This window comes from Lissotriton helveticus, chromosome 2_2 (assembly GCF_964261635.1).
Source record: "Lissotriton helveticus chromosome 2_2, aLisHel1.1, whole genome shotgun sequence".
NCBI classification, from domain to species: domain Eukaryota; kingdom Metazoa; phylum Chordata; class Amphibia; order Caudata; family Salamandridae; genus Lissotriton; species Lissotriton helveticus.
In genome coordinates this window covers 284,895,490-284,911,524 of record NC_136060.1, presented here as the reverse complement: position 1 = coordinate 284,911,524, position 16,035 = coordinate 284,895,490, and positions in this window count along the sequence as shown.

The window sequence follows — 16,035 nt, the reverse complement described above, 5'->3', positions numbered from 1 at the left end:
GGCTTGCGTTACCTACCCTTCACTATCTGCAAAGGGAGAGAGAATATTCCTATTCTTCCTCGTTTGCAGGCAGAGAAGATCCTTAAGAGAACCAACTTCGAACAATTCAATGCTCGATTCAAACAATCAACAAGGGGTACTGTGAACACAAATGAACGCCGCTTATGTACATACGCATTGCTATTTTCAACAGGTTGTTCCTAATGTTTCTATTTTAGCGAGGTCAAAAAGAGATCCCATTAGTGGCCTACTGATTTTGCTCGATTCCTTTTGTTTTTTTACACGGTTTTTCGCTATCTGCAAAGACTAAACAGAGTATTTTGACTCTGTGCTTGTTTGTAAATAGAGAATGAACCAAAGAGAACAATCAATCAAATGGAGAGAGAAGCAGGCACGACGGATTACAAAGGGGGCAAAGGGCTGCGTTAACTACCCTTCACTATCTGCAAAGAGAGAGTACTCCTAATAGAAATGAGGGGTGGGGGGTAGCATTCAAAGCAGATCAGTGTGCATAAACACGAAAATGTTTTTACTTACCACGTACTTGACATTCGACAGCTTATGATATTTGCTATTAAAAAACCATTGAAATTCACTGAAAAAACCATAGGTTATAGACCATATATAGTTAGGAATTAGCATTTACAAAACCTTGAAAATTCACTGAAAAAACCATAGGTTATAGACCATATATAGTTAGGAATTAGCATTTAAAAAACCTTATTTTACTCACACAAAACCATTGAAATTCCATATATAGTTAGTTGCACTAACTATATATCGCGCACCCGCAATCCACTGCTGATGATGTCACATATTACATCATTCATGACATGGTCAGTGACATCACTGATGACATCACTGATGACATCTCAAATGACATCACTGATGATATCTCATTTGACATCAATGGTCACATCAATGATGATATCATTAATGTGACAATACAATGCATCTCCTCACACTTTAATATAACCTCTGTTACACCCAGTGTTAAATACAGAGTATAATTTTTGAAACCATTGACACACCAATACTAGTTACTACATACGCACTCACTGATTCCTACGTCTACACACACATTCACTCATTCACCCATACAATCATTCATACATACAATCACTCATCTTTACAACACTATCATATGCACTCATACACCTATACAGACACTCACACTCTGCCACTCATCCATGGAGTTACTCACACACCTAGTCAGTCCTGTAAAGAATCAATCACAGTTCCATTTTCTAATCTATACAGTTAAACATAGAGTACCTTACATTTTAAAACATATACTAACACATACTTACTCTCTTATAGAATCACTGATACAAGTACACATTGATCTGCACAGAGTCACACACCTCCCAGCCAGCCATACACACACTCAGTCTCCCATACAAATACTTGTGCAACCAATCAATAACCCATATAGCTACTTATATAGCTACTGATCAACACATGCAGCAGCTTGCACAACAACAGACATGCTGATGCACACTTTCAGACAGTTTAGTCACTAACCCGTGCATTTAGTAAGACGCATTTAATCACTCACTCATACAGTCAATCACGCACCTACTAAAACCTTCATTCAGACACTTATACATCCACTCATTCTTCAATATGTAAAACATATTTAAACTTTACAGAAACACATAATCACTGGATGTTGTCATCAGTGATGTCATTTGAGATGTCATCAGTGATGTCATCAGTGATGTCATTTGAGATGTCATCAGTGATGTCATCAGTGATGTCACTGACCATGTCATGAATGATGTAATATGTGACATCATCAGCAGTGGATTGCGGGTGCGCGATATATAGTTAGTGCAACTAACTATATATGGAATTTCAATGGTTTTGTGTGAGTAAAATAAGGTTTTTTAAATGCTAATTCCTAACTATATATGGTCTATAACCTATGGTTTTTTCAGTGAATTTTCAAGGTTTTGTAAATGCTAATTCCTAACTATATATGGTCTATAACCTATGGTTTTTTCAGTGAATATATATATATATATTACCTACTGGCGGTCGCCAGTAGGTATATATAGTTAGGATTTTTTCTCTATGGGTTTTTTGAAAATTCTATGTCTAATAACTTTGCCGTTTGTGGACGGAATTGGCTGAAATTTTCAGGAAAATGGCACATTTTGTTTCTGAGCAGCCTTTGAAAATTTGGGGGGGGTTCGTCAAGGGGGGGCCGAGAAAAAAGGGGGGTCCCAAAACGCGTTTTTCCCATGTTAATTTCCATAGGGCGGTTGGCCTCACTTTTAGCCCGAACGGCTGAATGGATTTGCACGAAACTTGGCAAAATTGTAGGGACTGGTAGCCCGATGTGCCTTTTGTAGGTCTCAATATATGTGCTCCAGTGGATTTTGAGAAATTAACGTTTAAAAAAAGATATATATCTGTAAGCGCGGACCAGGCAGCGGTCTGGTTCGCGGACTTTTCGCGCAACGGAGCTTTGTGAAGCGAAGCTGATTGGTTCTCCGGCGTCTGTCAACATTCCAAACAGTCCGTAGCGGCCGCCATCTTGTCTCTCGGTAGGATCGAGAGACAAGAGGAGGCGAAAGCGAAGGGGCAAATGACCATAAGGGGGAATAGTAGATCCTCGCTGACCCCCTAGGTTTGATGTGGAGGTTTTAAAAGGGACCCGCGGGGCAAAAAAAAAATAATAATAATAATCGAACGGCTGAATGGATTTGCACGAAACTTGGCAAAATTGTAGGGACTGGTAGCCCGATGTGCCTTTGCTAGGTCTCAATATATGTGCTCCAGTGGATTTTGAGAAATTAACGTTCAAAAAAAGATATATATCTGTAACAGCGCTCCGCTTCGCGTACTTTTCGCGTTACGGAGGTTTGCGAAGCTGATTGGTTTTTCGGCGTCTGTAAACATTCCAAACAGTCCGTAGCAGCCGCCATCTTGTCTCTCGGTAGGATCGAGAGACAAGAGGAGGCCAAAGCGAAGGGGCAAATGACCATAAGGCGGCATAGTAGATCGTCCCTGACCCCCTAGGTTTGATGTGGAGGCTTTGAAAGGTTCTCGCAGGGCAAAAAAATATATACCGTTTTTTTAGTTTTTTTGCATGGAGTGCGCTCGGTTCGCGAACCGGGAAGCGTTCTGGGGAGCGTACTTTCTTGAAAATTAGTGAAAAAAGTTAGAGTACAATAATAATTGTGAGTGATCAGATGTAGGGTAGCTCTGAGAAGAGCTTTTGGGTTTATGGTACATTTAGGTACTTATAAGTAGGTACCAATGCACATTCTTAAATTCAGAGTGAAAACTCTGTTGCCCTCATCTGAGAAGTGAACTCCATCTCCTCTGTAGATATCTTGCATGTAGTAACGCAAGTTATTGTTGTACAGGGAGCCCATTCCATGGTCTCTCATGTAAGCTGAAACAGATTTGTTTACATGCTTCCTCGATTTCTCAATTTGTGGACAAAATTGGTTCGACCACCTCCATTTCTGTCTTTGGCATATATTTGAATATACCAAGGCAGTCTGAGGAAAAAGTGCCATCAATTGCTCAAAGGTGTCCTTTAAAAGCATTTCCAGACCTACCCCAGTCAAAGTGCCCAAATCATTACCTCCACAGTGCACAATTAACAGGTCAGGTTTTGGCAAATGCATAAAGGTTTTCACCAATGGTATCAATTGGTGACATTTTAATCCTCTGTGGCCAAACCACTTAATTTCCACATCTTGTAAATTGAGGTTAGGTAAATTCCTGTTTTCAGCGTACCTTTGAGCCCAATAGATGTAGCTATGTCCAACAATCCAGACAGAAAACATGGCGAGAGAAGGTTCTCCTGCAGTCAGATGAAGTGTGGCAATGAAATGGCAGTTGAAAAAATGAGAGTGTAAAATGAAAAAAACTGAGGAGTTTCTGTGTTAATGAAGCAGTAAGAGTGATTGGTGGATTTTGATTGCTGAAAACAGAAAGTTAGTGTGCATGGATGAGTTCGTTGAAAGATGTATTTTGAGTGGCGAAGAAAAAATCATTAAATGAAAGAATGCTTTGGATATGCAGGTGCACTGAGAGTTCAGAGTTCAATTGCAACATTGTTGTGTGAGAGGTCTTGCAAGAGGTGGTTGCTATGCAGAAAAAGCAGAGAGGGGGCAGAGGGGGGAAGGGTTTTGCTTTGAAAAAAAGTGAGGGAAGAGTTTTGATTGGGTGACATGAGAGATCTGTGTGAGGAATTACAGCATTTCTGTGCTTTTGATAGCTGCAGACTCTGGAGTGCATACCTTTTGCTCTGCTGAAGACAAATTGGTGTGTTTCTGAGACTGTTTTGAAACTCAAAGTATTTGCTAAGGTGAGAAAAAATTTCTTTAATTTAGATAGAAAATAGTGTGCTTTAAGGAGAAAATTATGAAGAAAGTTGTGTTTTTCAAATGTTGCTTTGTCTCAAGTGTTTCACAAATAGATTTTGTTTGTTTGAGAAATTGTAATTGGAGAAAATGTGAAGTATTAGTACTGACAGGGCTTTTATGTGCATAGGAGCTGTGGAGTGTTTTCAAATTATGACTTGTAAATCGTTTTTGAGAAAAAGCAATGGTTTTAATATTGATGAGAAGGACATAATGGTGTCTGCTTCTTTATAAGGTAATTGAGAGTCTTTCCCATTTCAATGTAAGAAGTTTGTCTGTGGAGCAAATTGCTTGTAAATATGCTCCCACCTGTGCATGGCAAATTTAGATTTTGAATGTTTCCGTTACATAGGCATGTTAAAGGTGACTGAAACATGCTGCAAAGGCAATCAAAAAATGCTTTTATGTGTCTTAAGGACATTTTAAGTCATTTCCCCATGTGCAGTGTTTTCAAATTATGAGTTGAAAATCGTTTTTGAGGTAAAGGAATGTTTTCAAAATTTATGTGCGCCATATGACCCCAAATTTTTTTTTCAGGGGTGCAGCAGGGTGTTCTTGAGATACCCCTGCACCGTCGGAAAAATTCGTAATTTGCGATGAGGTAATTGCTAATCGCAAATTGCACCTTCATTCCTATGGGCCTCCTGCTGCATGGAAATGAATGGGTAATCTTGCTGAAATGCAAAGTCGAATCTGTATTTAAAAGGGTCTGCACCTCTGTACGGGTGTTCGCTATGTGAAGCACGAAAGTTTCACGGGCCGAACTCAAGGCCACCTCTCTCTGAGACAAAAGAGCTCTTATTCTTGCCATGCTGTTGAAATGTGCTCCCAAGGTTGGTATTTGTGGCCAGATTGAAAACTCCCTATGTTCATGTGTGGGAGGAAATAGAACATTTCTGCAGCAAATAACCCGTTCATTTACTGTTACGATAAAATGAATACTTTTAATTAACCCAGAACAATCTTCATTATTGAGCATCAAATAACTACCATTTTCCAAGAACTTGAACGTGGGGATGATAGCAGGAACTGGCGTGCCTTGCAACACGCAAGCCATATTTGGTCGGTGTTTGTTGCATGAACCGTGTAACTGTCTGTGCCTACACATTAGTGAATGATCTGGCGTCTCAGTGCATTCCTCTCCATTCAGATAAAGTTCTTGATCATCTTTGAAAATCTGTATGTGTATGGAAGCGACCAGACTTGATGAAGAAAACCACTACCTAAAGGTTAATAACGACCTATTGGTATATATTTCATACAATTTGAAAACTTATATAAAGCAAAAGGCAGCGTTATTAAACCGTGGATAAGGCACGTTGCCAAAGCAGTCAACCTTTTGGATTTATACTGGAAATGTTAAAGGAAGAATTACGGAGTAGGGCCTGTAAATCTTTAATAGACAACGAGTAAAATTACTCCAACCATCGTATTCCTCTAACTCCGGGATAGTAGGGGTGTTTAATTTTTTAGAAGTAGCCAATCCAAAGCATTTGGTCTGGGAAATTGTTTCATTCACAAACAACATATGTTTTGGGATGAGACATGCACGGTGGAAAGCCTCAGTGCCTTGTACCTGCCAGGTTCGTGAACCCCAAACTGATGTAGATCCTGGATATTTTTACTCTGTATTACGTTAGCATGGTCTCATTACTGGTTTAAACGCCATTTTTCCTTTTTTGTAACTTCTGCACACGACACTTAGTTGTTGCTTTAGCTTTCAGCCTACCTGCGTCAAGATCTATGCCTGCTTCAAGCAGGCGCAGGGTTTTGATGTAGCTTTGTCCTATCTGATTGTAAATGCGGCACACCGTGGGTGGCAGAGCAGCGGTGCACATTAACTGGTGCATCCCTGGGGATGTGCTAGTTAATATAAATCTGCCCCTTTACATTTAATTATGTGCAGGGGACACAGAGTAGGTGAGGTTTATCCAAGGTTAAGAAGAGATGAGTCCTGTTCAGTGAAAAATTGGAGATAGGCTTCAGTATATTATATACTTAAGTAGTGTGTTAAGTTTTTGATGACTGTTATTAATTTACTGTTGGGTAATAGTGGTTAATAACATTTTTTATTATATTTTACCACAGATTCAACTGCAGATTATTTCAAGATTTTAGTATGCCTAGCAAAGAAAGAGTAAGAAAGGCTGGAAAACGTCAAAGACAGCAGGAGCATGGAATATTGCAGCAGTCCTCTAACAAAAAGATTTGTCAAGTCACCAAGAAAGCACCGGGTAAGAGTCGAAAAACAGTCATAAGAAATATGTGTAGTAAAAAAAATATTACTACAGAAAATGTTTCACTCCAGAAAAGGAGACAGAATTCAAATGGTAAGGAAAGGCCAATGAGAAATGTTACTGCTAGAGTAAGAGAGAACTCTATGCATGAAAGTAGAAGGAAACAACAGTTTAGGGATATTCGTAAACGAATGTTCCGCAACAGGATAATTGGGAATTTGTTAAAAAATATTAAGAAAGGTCAGCAGAAAGTGGTTTTTTATAAGAGAAAAAAAATAGTTGAGAAAGTTATTGATCAGGCATTTGAAATTAAACGTAAGTTATTTATTTTGACAATCAATAGAATTAGGAAGCTAAACAAGGTAATTTATGATTTCAAAAGAAATAGTAGATGGAAGAGAATAGTTAATCGTAGTAATTTTTGTGAAGTTTTTTCTGGAGAATGGATGCATAGTTCAAGCTCTGAGGCATTTTTTAATGAGGAGAGTTATTTCCAGGATAATGATTTGGTGCATGCAGTTGACACCAGTGGTCGAGCTTATGAAGTGAAAGATGGTTGTCCAGTTGAAAAAGAAAAACTTGTGAGAACAGAGATAGAAGAGGTGTTAGGTAATGAGGTTTTAGGGAGACGTCCTAAGGGTCCTGTGTACACCTGGAAGTGTAGTAGTATTTGCAGTGTACGACAGGATTCCATCAATTTGCTTTGTGATTTTATACGGTCATTTAGTAAGAAAAGTTTGAAGCAGAAAATGAAGTTGTTGCAAGAATTAGATCCTTGCAGAGTGAGAGAAGTGATAGGTTTGCATGGTCATTCACTGGCTTGTCTTTCCAGGAGAGTATGCCAGAGTGTTTTTCATCATTTCAGGATGCTAGCAGTGCATCATAATAAAGTGAGGAAATTAGTTAGAATGTTGTATTATGCTAAGAGTCCAGCAATTATGCTAAAACAATTATGCGCTGCTCTTTTGCATGGTTCTGAAATAGATGTGAAGAATATATGTGAAGAAATTGAGTTTTGTTACTTTGGAAGTAAAGAGGAGAATGTTGAAATTGACCAAGAAGAAGAGAGTAATGTGGAAGATAGTGTACAGGTTTCCAGTACAGATAATTTCCAGAGGGAAATTGCGACGTTTGAGGTGAAATCAAGTGAGAGGCCAAATTTCACTTGTGTGTGTTGTCGACGCACTTATTATAAGAATCAGACTAAGTTAGTGGATTTATATGGAAAAAGTGAAAGGGAAAATAATAGTGAATGGAAGGATTTTACAACATACTTGATGGTAGAAAATTGTTTTGATTTGGGATTGGATCAACGTGTGTGTACTTATTGTTGTAACAAATTAAATGAAAACCAGATGCCTGCTAGAGCAGTTCATAATAATCTGGAATTGGTTGAAATTCCTTCTGAATTGAAGGATTTAAATACTTATGAATCTATTTTGATTCAAAGTATCCATCCCTTTCAGGCTATTGTAAGAATGGAGCCAAAGACAGGGAAATTGCCTCCATCAGATTTACAGAGAGGATTAAAGGGAAGAGTTGTTTATTTGCCTCTAGATTTGAAGAAAAACATTAACACAATTGGAGTAGAAAAAGTGGAAGAGGAACCTCTGGTTATCTTAGTTAATGGGGTTCCGACAAAGAATAAGAAAATATGGCAAGATTTAGTAGATGTTAGGAAAGTCAAAAGGGCAACATTGTATTTGAAAAAATATAATAAATACTATAAAAATGTATATGTTGCAGAAGAGGAAGTAAGTGAGGAAGAGGATAGCGATTTGTGTGCTGGTCAAATTGAGAAAGTAGAACCCTGTACTAGTGAAGAAATATATGAACATTATAGTGTTCATCCTTTGCATTCCAAGGAAGTCATGGGGAATGCTATTGAGTTGTTTCAAATGAAACAAGCGAAAGGGAGTCCCATTAGTGTTTGGGAGGAAAGTTTGGAAGCTCGGTGTTTCCCACAGCTTTTTCCAACAGGTCAGGGAGGAAGATATGATGAGCGACCTCATCAAATTCCTGCTTCTGAATACCGGACTTTGCGATTGTATGCAGGAGATCCTAGGTTTCGACAATGCATTCCTTATTTGTTTCATCTCCTGTTTGAAAGCGATCTGTCTGGACTGTCATATGCAGTGAACCACATCTTGAAAAGTGGTATACACATGCAAAACATCTCGGCAAGTGACTTTATGGATAAAGTCAATGTCCAAGACAGTATTTTGGATTCTCACCTGATTAATCTCATGGCGTGTCAGCGTGGTACTAATGAGTACTGGTACCGTCGTCATGGTGATTTAAAATGTATGCTGAGGAACTTAGGAACTCCCACATGGTTCCTCACTTTGAGCTGTGCTGAGTATGGCTGGGAAGACTTACTTGAATTTCTACGAGAGGCAAATGCTAACGTAGAAAACATCGAATTCAAGACACCCGGAGAACTGTGCTCTTTGGATCCAGTCAATGTATGTAGGTACTTCAATCATAGATTTGAAGGTATGATGTCTTTCATCATGAATAAGAAGAATCCACCTCTTGGAGAGGTGTTGGATTTCTTCTGGAGGAAGGAGTACCAAGCAAGAGGTGCTCCTCATATACATATGTTGCTGTGGATCAAGGATGCACCTAAATTTGGAACGGATGCAGACGACTCAGTGATGAGTTTCATAGAACAGTATTCTACGTGTGCTGTTCCAAACGCAAAGGAGAAAAAAAGCCTAAGAGAAAAAGTTCTACGTTTCCAAAGCCATCGATGTGGAAAGTACTGTCGTCGTAAATTCCGGAACAAAGACAAGTTCTACACCAAATGTCGTTTCGGCTTTCCACGATCGGTGATTTCTAAAGGAAGAGTGAACAGTTTGATGTCTTCGCTGCGACATAATGTGATGAAGAAATCACCTAAAAACACATACAATTTGAAGAGGAACGAAGAGTCTAAGTACATCAACGACTACAACCCGGTGATTTTGTCCATGTGGAATGCTAACATGGATATACAGTTTGTGGCTGATAACTGTATGGCTGTGGCTAGGTATGTGACATCTTACATCACCAAAAAAGAGAAGACAGAATTGAAGGATATGTGGGAGGACATTTCCCATGAAAAGAGCCTCAGCAAGAAGTTGTACAGTTTCAGTCTGAAGATGTTGTCGCATCGAGAAATCGGAGCTTACGAATGTTCTGACCGGTTGTCTTCAGCAAGTCTCTATGCCAAGTCCAGGAGTATCGTTTGGGCGAGTGTTGGTCTTGCTGCAACGCGTAATCGAGTTCTGAAACCTGTGCGGGAAATTGAGTATTTGGCGGAAAAGGAGCCAAACAGTACCGACATTTTGAAGAGCAACATGTTGGATACATATTATCCAAATCGAAGCAGTCACCTCGAGAATGTTTGTCTGTATGAGGTTCTGCAAAATTACATATTCAAGAGGAACATCAAAGAAGATACTGAGAAAGGAGTGTATGCTGTAATAGGAAGTGAGGGATGTCTGGTCAAGCAAAGAAAATGCCACTTGATAAACCATCGAAAATTGAGTGGCGAATCTCCTGAAAAAAAGGAGTTTTTCTATTTAGCACTTTTGCAACTTTTTAAGCCTTGGCGTGCAGAAGAGGAACTGCTTGGAGATTTCCTCTGTTACGAAGACTCTTTCAATGCTGCCAAGGAGACCATAGAATGTCCTGCTTTTCCCAAATATGTAGAAATGTTGAATGTGGAAATTGAGCAGGAAGCAACGATTGCAGCCGAGATTGCCAGAGACAGTTCTCAGGACAGTCAGAGTTCTGCTTCATTGAGTCAGGATCCACTAGGAGGACCTCTTATCGAAAATGAAGCTGCCACTGCTATGAATGAAGTGGAAAGAGCCATGGCACATGCTCAGGAGGATGCGGTTAACTTAGAAGAGTTGGAAAGACAACTCAACGTTGAGCAGAGGAAAATATATGATGAACTTACCATGCAAATTGATCATGGATTAAGTCATGATAAGAAAGAGTGCTCATGTACGTCGTTGAAGCCTGTCCGACTGTACGTGAGTGGAGAAGCGGGAACTGGAAAAAGTTTCCTTATTAAAGCAATTTCATGTTATTTGCAGGAAAGGACAGAGTCATCGCTGTCTTGTGTTGTCACCGCTCCAACTGGACTGGCAGCACATAACATTAAAGGGATTACTTTACATCGTTTACTGATGCTGCCAGTGGAGCATGACAACAAATTAGAATATCACAAGCTATCTGGAGATGCTTGTCTTGAAGTTTCAAGAGTCTTGAGGAAAATGAAACTTCTTATCATTGACGAAGTAAGCATGGTTTCCAATGTTATGCTTGCCTTTGTGCATTTGAGAATGCAAGAAGTTCTCAAAACAGAGTATGATGTGTTATTTGGTGGCAAACACATCATTGTTTTTGGAGATCTTCTGCAGCTGACACCAGTGAAAGGGCAACCTGTGTTCAAAATGCTCACGCATGAAGATACCAGGAAGTGCTTAGGGAGTATTGGCAACGTCAATATATGGTTAAACTTCAATTATGCTGAACTGCATGAAAATATGCGTCAGGCAAAGGATGAAGTTTACAAGACTATTCTACAAGATGTTAGAATTGGAAAAGTGACCGAGCATGGGAAAGAAGCTTTACATGCACGATTACTGACAAATTTATATCCAGACGAAGATGTTGTGCCTGAGAATATTTTTCAGAAAGTTACTGAGAAAAAATCTGGAATATGTTTGATGCCAACTCTTGCAGAATGTGCCAAATTCAACAACAAAATGTTGCATTTAGAAAAGCAAGAGATTGTGAAATTGGAAGCTATTGACAGAGTAGAGCATATGGGATCAACAATTATTTTGTCTGAGAATCTGAAAACAAAATTGGATTCATTAGAGAAGAGTATATCTAAAACTGCGGGTTTTGAAAAGACTCTGAATGTGTGCTTGAACTGCCGTATAATTTTAAGAAGGAATTTACATGTTGAAAGAGGTCTGGTAAATGGATCAATGGGTAATGTTGTTGATTTTGTGAAATACAGAAATAGAGATGGAATTGAATTTTTAAAAATTAAATTTGATGGCATTGAGGAAGTACAGCTAATTGCTCGTTGTTCTGCTAGATTTTTGCTTGTAAAAGACTTATATGTTCGTCGTAAGCAGTTTCCTGTTTGCTTGGCATATGCGGTGACAATCCATAAATCGCAAGGTTTAAGTGTAGACTGTGCATTGGTGAATATTGGCAGTTCTGTGTTCAAGGAGGGTATGGCATATGTGGCATTGTCACGAGTTAGGACTTTATCGGGATTGTACTTGATTGAGTGTGATGTCACAAACATTTGTGCGGATCTAGATTGTGTTAAGGAATACAATAGGTTGAGAAGAGAGTATGCGCCACATTTGCCTCAGTATCCTTTGTTTGAGAAACGTGTGGTAGGCCGGAAACGAAGAAATGTGACCAATACTGGGGAGGTTGTAGCAAAAAGACGAAAAGTTGATGAACCTGAAATTATAAGCAGAAACAAAAAGGATTCTGTTGAAGATGTTGTTGGTTTTCAATTTGAAAACAGTTCTGGTGTCAACTGCTATGCTAATGTAGTGGTTAATGTTGTCTTTTCTCTAGAAACTTTAAAAGAACAGATTGTGGTCAATTCGGATCAAAGATTTTGCAGTTTGTTAAATTCTGTGTTAGAGAAATGTAGCACTGATAGAACAAACATAGAAAGTGTGTCTGAAATTCGAAATCTGTTAGACAGATGTTCAGGCCAAACACAATTCTCTCAAAATAGTCAGCAAGATTGTCAGGAGTTTTTAATGTATATGCTTGATGTATTGCATGATGAAGGTGTAGATGTAGATCACCTGTTTGGGCTTTCTTATCAATGGCAGCATGACTGCGAGAACTGTAGGGTATCAGCTACTACTAGTGTAGACTCAGAAAGATTTATATATTTAACTTTGCCAGACAGTAAATCAGTCTCTTTTAATAAGCTAGTAAAAGCAGCTGATCACAACATGGAGTGTAGCCAATGTAAATCTGAAATGATGTCCACTTTATTTATACGAACATATGGCCAGTATGTCATTTTAATGTTCCAACGATGTAGGCCTGATGGAACAAAATTGACAACTTTAATTAAAAATTTTGTGGCTTCACAGTTGTCAATATCAGGAAGGACTTTTGTAACTGTAGCAATTATATATCATGATGGTCCTTCAATAACATCAGGACATTATACAGCTTATTTAAAGTGTAGAAATGGCTGGTCATTCTGCAATGATTCTGTTTTAATTTTCAAAAAAAAATTGCCATATGACCTTAAAAACTCTTACCTGGTGTTTTTAAAACCAAAATTTTAGGGAAAGAATCTCGGGATGTGCTCTGAGGAATTTCAAGAAGTTCTCATGGCTCCTACACTATTTGGCCTTGAGGATAAGTGTAGTACAGAGACATAACTTTTTACCATAACACTGGACGTTATTGAGAAATACGTGCACTTTGAATGAGTTCAGAAAAACTATTTCTTTTTATAAGCTAATTGAAGCAGTGAATCAAAACATGGAGTAGAGGGAATGTAAGTCTGCAATGCTGTTTACTGTTTTACATTGCTTTGTGATTAAAAGTGATGTAGAGAATTAAATAATTGTACTAGTCATAAAGGTAGTGTAAGTCTGCTTCATAGTAAGCAGTATCAGTGTGATAGGAAATGTAGAACATGATTGAGCAAGAAGGGGAAGATATTACTAGTCCAGGATTGTGTAAATGATCTTCAACATTTTAATTCTGAAAGTTGCGGAAATGCGAAAAGACGGGATTGGCTTACAAGAAATCCAAGAGTTATACATGGCTCTGACACGATTTGGCCTTGTGGAATCGTGTGGTAGAGAGCGAGAAGTCATTTATTGTATGTAACATGTTTTTGAAAACGATGGAGGTTTTCTTTCAGAAAGTGGCGGGTTGAAAGTAATAACAGCACAACAGAGTGTAAGCTGTTCATAGGACATCCTTGGCCGTCATGGAAAGTAAGTTAACTTTAAGGAGTTCTGAATTCTGATTTGTAATGTATGGGTTTTTTAAACACAATCATTTTGATTGTGTTTTTTTTTCCCCGCTGTTATATGATGAATACCTTCAAGTCACTGTTTTAGTGAAATTTGATACATTCTGAGAACAGCAAAAATAAACCATTTAACATGTATAATTAATTCTGTTCTGTTTGCATTTATGATGTACATGTAGAACTGTGTAGGAGGCATGGAGAAGGTGAGGCTTCTGTCAGTGTCAAAGTTGTTGCATACAGTGCTCATATTCTACGTAGTCTTTTATATTTCATTACTTTCACTGTTTCTGACAGATCTAAAAAAATTTTTTTTAAAAGAACAGTAAGTATAAGGGAAGGAAACAGACAGTTATGTTAAAAGAAACACAGCTATAGGGAATAAACTAGGGATACTGTTACCCGCAATCCTCTGCTGATGATGTCACTGAGCATGTCATGAATGATGTAATATGTGACATCATCAGCAGTGGATTACGGGTAATAGTATCTCTAGTTTACTCCCCTATAGCTGTCTTTCTTTTAACATAACTGTCTGTTTCCTTCCCTTATACTTACTGTTCTTTTTTATAAAAAAATTTTTTTGGTTCGCTTCCGGTTCGCGTACCGGGGAGCGAACTGGGAAGCGAACTAAGAGAAATAGAGGTTGGCACAGTTGCAAATATTGTACCAATTTTTTTATAACGGGGAGGTAGTTCTGAAAAGAACTTTTTTTTAAATTGTTTTTGTTGTTTTATATTTTTTTTATTATTTTTCTGAACTTTTTTTACTTTTTTTGAATTTTTCTGAACAGTTTTATATTTTTTTTGTTTTTTTTTCGGAGGGGGCAACGAAAACGATTCATTGTAAAGGGCTCAACAGGAGGAAGAAAACAAAAAAAAGAATTTATTGTTTGGGGAGTTTCGGACAAACATGAGCATGATTGTTAATAGCTCTGTTGATCAGAGTGATGCTACTTTCTGCGTAGCAAATGATTCCACTGCAATGTACGCAGACTTGTTTTACTTCACGAAATCTCGTTTGTATATTTGGCACCATCTCCCTGCCCTCTGGTCCCGTTACTTCCGGTACAACAGATCTTCTGGCCATAATAGGGAGATTATCTAGGTCGTCCTGTTCCTCTTCTTCCTCTTCTTGCTGAATTATAACTTTAGCAGGTGGTCCACTCTTCCTTGGATGTGGTGGAGGTGGTGGGGAAGCACCAGCTGAAGCTAGTAAAGAAGCCATTGCTCACTGGTAACAAAGGGTCTTTCTCTCACAATGATGAAAGTCAGAGTGAGGAAAGAAGGAGGGATTTTCACCATTTGGGAAAAAAAATAGTTCTCAACCAATGAAAAGTGTTCATTTTAGATCATATGACCTAGTCTTACATCATTAGGAAACCGAAAGTGAAATGAACCAATGAAAAGTGTTATTACCAAGTCACATGACCTGCTGTGTTTACGTTACGCGCTTTGCAGGGCCTCCCGGTTTGCTTCCAGAAACCTGTGCTTTGCGACTCGGTAAGCGTACGAGTTCGCTAACGTAGCACGTCATATGACGTATCACGCGACAACGCGAAACGTCATGCGGACGGGAGGCGTCACGATGTTGTTTTCTAACGCGGCAGTTGCGGTAAAGAAACGTTTACCGGCTCGCGGTCTATTTCGCGGCATCAAGGTCAGCTAACGGGAAGCTTCCCGATTCGCGAAGCGGGAACGAAGAAAAAAAAATATTTAAAAAAAAAAATTATTCATAAACATATAAAATATATTTTTGGATTTAAAGAAGAATACATTTTACAGCTACAGATATTAGCTGTTAAAAAACCAATGAAATTCACAGAAAAAACCATAGGTTATAGACCATATATAGTTAGGAATTAGCATTTACAAAACCTTGAAAATTCACTGAAAAAAACATAGGTTATAGACCATATATAGTTAGGAATTAGCATTTAAAAAACCTTATTTTACTCACACAAAACCATTGAAATTCCATATATAGTTAGTTGCACTAACTATATATCGCGCACCCGTAATCCACTGCTGATGATGTCACATATTACATCATTCATGACATGGTCAGTGACATCACTGATGACATCACTGATGACATCTCAAATGACATCACTGATGATATCTCATTTGACATCAATGGTCACATCAATGATGATATCATTAATGTGACAATACAATGCATCTCCTCACACTTTAATATAACCTCTGTTACACCCAGTGTTAAATACAGAGTATAATTTTTGAAACCATTGACACACCAATACTAGTTACTACATACCCACTCACTGATTCCTACGTCTACACACACATTCACTCATTCACCCATACAATCATTCATACATACAATCACTCATCTTTACAACACTATCATATGC